Source organism: Palaemon carinicauda, chromosome 9 (genome assembly GCF_036898095.1).
Source record: "Palaemon carinicauda isolate YSFRI2023 chromosome 9, ASM3689809v2, whole genome shotgun sequence".
NCBI classification, from domain to species: domain Eukaryota; kingdom Metazoa; phylum Arthropoda; class Malacostraca; order Decapoda; family Palaemonidae; genus Palaemon; species Palaemon carinicauda.
In genome coordinates this window covers 141,867,293-141,872,292 of record NC_090733.1, presented here as the reverse complement: position 1 = coordinate 141,872,292, position 5,000 = coordinate 141,867,293, and the positions used below count along the sequence as shown (strand labels likewise).

Here is a 5,000-nt window from a genome sequence, read left to right as displayed (position 1 = left end):
TTTTTTCTGTGTTTTCACTATAACTTAATTTTACGATTATAATATCTTGAAGTAAGCACCATAATGTATCTGAAAATATTAGTTAAAAATCCGGTCATATATCAATGAATATTTTAAAGTCGGGTATTTTATTAATATTTCCAAAGTACCTCTTCAGCCGGAAAAAAAGAGTGAGAGCTCATGACCTTGAATATGCGAAGATGAATGACTGGATTTTTAATACCCAATGATGATGATGATGATACTACTACTACTACTACTACTACTACTACTACTACTACTAATAATAATAATAATAATAATAATATTGAATTTCTAATTTTTCATACTCGCGGAAAGAAGACTCTCTTGAATAGAGGGGGTTCTGAGCGCATCGTTATTAAACGCAAAAAAAGCAGCCTGCCTTCTCAAACTATACAACCAAACAATACTGAAGAATATATTGCCTAAGACTGATATATAGCCAATTTTTTTTCTGCGAAAGGGCCACAAGATGCGCGCCGAAGATATGGAGTCTTTAAAATCTATAAAACATTCAAGGCAGAGAAAGCGAAGAACAGAGGTTAAAAATTAAACTTTTTATTCAGCATTCTGTTTTGCTGGAATTTGGCCAAGTAACCTTTTAAGGCATCAATAATTGATGTCTATTTACTAAAATCTGAAAAAAAAAAATTAATGAAATTTACATTTGTATTAGCAAAATCCTTCTGCAAGTCACACAAAGTGTCACTGATAATTGTCAATCAGGACATTGTACAAATTAGGCCACAAGGCTATGGAAGCACGGAGATTATAATAAAAGCACAATTGCACCTATTTACTTCAAACCGCAAGTAAATGCTATTTTTTCCCTATTGGAGCCCTTGCGTTTGTAGCATCCAGCCATTTTATAACTAAGATTGTAGATACGAGTAAACTGCTAATAATAATAATAAAAATGATAATGAAAACCAAAAGGAAATGTCCGAACCTCTCAAATTGCACGAGAAGGTCTCGTGATTTAAATTTAACGCAAGAAGATGAAGAAAACAAACTGCTTTACTGTAATGAGTAACTGACGTCACAACCCCAATTGTCGTCGAAAGAGGCTGTTACAAGCCTTTCGCCAAAGAATTGTAAAATTTATTCTTTAAAAGATCATTCATAAATAGATAAAACACAAATTATCATACAAGGGAAACTTGCTCAATCATATTTTGTAGTCATTGAAAATGGTCGATTAAGGAAAATTCAATAATGAAAACATTTGCATTGATTAACATAACAGATATGGTGAATTAAGATGGGATTTAACTTATAAAATTTGGCAGATATACCTGGAGGCAAACACTGCAGTTGCACCTTGAAATTTAAGTTGAGCAGCAATATGGAATCAGAAAACAAGAATGTAAATAAAGCAGAAGACTAACTTTCAATAGCCTATCAACAACGAAAAATAAATACATGGAAAATGACCTCTATCTGGGATTGTAGCCTCGGACTTCGTAATATTTAATCAATATCATAAAAAAGCTTTGAAAATCTTTACGATGGACAACCAGACACATGTAGTCAACCAATTAAGATAAACACAGAACTTCGTGCATACATTGTAGTTATTATTATTTTTATGATTTCTAGCTAAGCTACAACCCTAATTGGAATAGCAAGCCAAGGGCTCCAACAGAGAATTTAATGATTTTGGACTAACATTAACTGACATAACCACATACTTCGCAATATCCAAACAAATCACTTAGGTTTTCGTATTAGTACGTTCAAGGTACTTTCTAATATCGAGAAGATTCAGGTAAATTGCATGTGAAAATACTTAACTCTTATTAATAAAGGGAAAAAAGTCACAAACTAGAAATGTATTATGAGTACAGACCTCCACCACGGCAGCTTATTTCTCGACCTAGACCTTTGACCTAGGACTTTCAAAATTGAATCACTTCCACGTATCAACACGAAAACTAATACTAGAAAGTTTCACAAGTTGTTATCGAACAACCAGTTAAACAGGGGCGAAAACATAACTTCCTCCAAACTTCATTGACCGAGGTGATAAATATTTATTTGTTAAATGCATCAAAATAGTTACCATACCAGAAACAAAGTCCGGATAAGGTTTTCTTTAATATGATGTGCCTCCTTATCGTATATTAATAAAAAAATATAATTAAAATAACACTATAAATTATTTCTTTACACCAATGCTAAAATAGTATTTAAATAATAATTGAAGGGATGAAGTCCTTAAAACTACAATTTCAATCATTCCAAACGTTGAATAAATACTTTCCAAGAGAAACGTGACAAAATATTCATTAAAATAAAAAGAAAAAAATACCATTCGTCACACTAGATCAATTACCACTTATTTTTTATTACTTAAGTACAGTGAATATGCATTTTTATTACAAATGAACACGAAATGAACATAATTCTAATTATATGCATATTCTTTATTTCATACTGGAATATGATATATACTTAGCTTTATTACAATTGAACACGTAACTTATATATTGGAGAGGCCATTATAGCTTAAATATATCATGAAACGAGCATTAATATAGCAGCCACAAAGGACATATAAGAAGCAAAATATTAACTGTAAAGATTTCATGTGGTTATTTACAAGGCCTGCATAACTGACGGTTATTCCATTGAACAAATGAAGGTAGCCATGAATACTGACCCGTCTAATAAGGACGTTTCAGAAGCCACTCCAATGTGATTCATGAGATGGAATGAAGTGACTTGGATAAGAAATTACTCTCGAGGAGACAAGAGATGGGGAAACGAGGCACAAAAATTGAATATGTCAAATTATATTGGACTTAACAAGCCTTCCTAGTATTATCATTATTATTATTACTATTACTACTATTATAATTATTATTATTATTACTATTACTATTATTATTATTATTAACTATTATTATTATTATTATTAACTATTATTATTATTATTATTATTATTATTATTAGTAGTAGTAGTAGTAGTAGTAGTAGTAGTAGTAGTAGTAACATTATTACAAGCTAGGCTACAACCCTAGCTGGAAAAGCAGGATGCAATAAGCCCAAGGGCTCCAACATGGAAAATGGCCCAGCGAGAAAAGGAAATAACTAAACTACAAGAAAAGTAATTAACAAATAAAATAAGATATTTTAAGAACAGTATAAACATTAAAATAAATCTTATTTCGCTGCTTCAATACCCCAAGTATAGGAGGAAGGCTAAAACTTTGAAATGCAAGACCTATTTATACCCTTTTCTCGGAATACAATGTGACCTTTCCATAAAAAGGTAACGACCTATATTATAAAGCTCTCATCCGGTTGCTACAGGTAAGAAAATATTTCTCCAAGTACGTTCAAGATCGATTGTCGATTCTGGTTTGAACCGGTTCACCAGTGCCAAACGAAATGCACATTTTCCATCTTTAATCAATGTCTGAAATCGTCTGATAATGCTTCTTGTATCGAATTCTTATAAATGGTTACATCAATATGAGGGAAAAGAAACATTCCCGAAAAGTGATTCACAGGGTGTGGTTACTATGGCAACCAGCCAATATATAAAAACAGGGTGGATAAATTTTATGGATGTTTTTACTAGCTACGCTATATCCCTAGTTGGGAAAGCAGGATGCTACAAGCCCTAGGGATCCAACAGGGAAAATAGCCCAGTGAGAAAAGGAAATAAAATACTATATAGAAGTAATGAATAAGGAATATGAAATATCTTTAGGGATATATATATATATATATATATATATATATATATATATATATATATATATATATATATATATATGTGCAACAACAAAAAATGCAGCCGTTTCTAGTCCACTGCAGGACAAAGGTCTCAGACGTATCAATTCCTATTTGGGGCTTGGCCAGTTTTCATCACCACGCTGACTAGTACGGATTGGTGATGGTGGGAGACTTGACTGATGGCTCACAGCAAACCATCCTAGTATGGGTGGCCATTACTAGTATTTTTGCTTGATGGCATATATATATATATATATATATATATATATATATATATATATATATATATTTGACAACATGTATATGCCTTGTGATGATAATTCACATATCTAGTTCGAGATAACATTCTCTTGGCTCTTCAACATATTTCTGGCATCTAGGCTTCGTCAATAATCATTGAATGATTTAAGAATTTCTAGTGTCTAGCCAATATCATCTAACACCTCTCTCTCTCTCTCTCTCTCTCTCTCTCTCTCTCTCTCTCTCTCTCTCTCTCTCTCTCTCTCTCTCTCTCTCTCTCAGATCGGAGTTCTGTATGCTATCCAAATCATCCGTTATTTGTACACATGTAAACTCACGCGAAAATATCGTACAGACTACAGTAATACAGTCTAGCCAGATGGGTTAGTCTAAAATCCCCAAAACTCTTGATAAAAAAAAAAAAAAACCCAAAGAACCCAAAAATCCTCATTTTCACAAATATATTTTTTTCCTGATCATGTAGGCTATGCCAATAGAGAAATTATTCACTATACTTCATGTAGGTTCAAGTAAACTAATTGCAACAATATAAAGGTTTACTCATCTTCGTTTCTTCTTCATAGAAATTTGTGCAGAATACCCCCATCAGAAACTCAAATAACCCCAAATCTAGGGACATATCCCCATATCTGGCAAAACTGCTGTGTAATAGTCTTCAATTTCTTTATAAAGTATTTGATATATTCGGCCTGATATAAAAGAGAAAGCTAATAGTAAAATATATAGGTTATATATTTGAATACTCCTAAACAATCATTCCTAAAATATCTTACTGGGATTCTATATTGTTACTCGTAAGATTTTCTATCCACCAAATTTACCAATAGGTGAGAACTTCATTGCAAACTAATGTGTTACCTTTGACAAAGAATTCTATTTTATTCGGCTGTAAAACAAAGAAAGATTTCCTGTGCACTAAATTTATCAATCAGTGAGAACTTCATTACACACTAATATGTTACCTTTGATAAGGA

At 32.0% G+C, this 5,000-nt stretch overlaps 1 protein-coding gene across 2 annotated transcripts in view; it reads right to left on the bottom strand.

The window, feature by feature from the left end:
- Positions 1 to 5,000, bottom strand: part of LOC137647200 (uncharacterized) — a 66,164-nt gene that overhangs the window by 30,568 nt on the left and 30,596 nt on the right. The gene's annotated exons all lie outside the window — the stretch shown is intronic.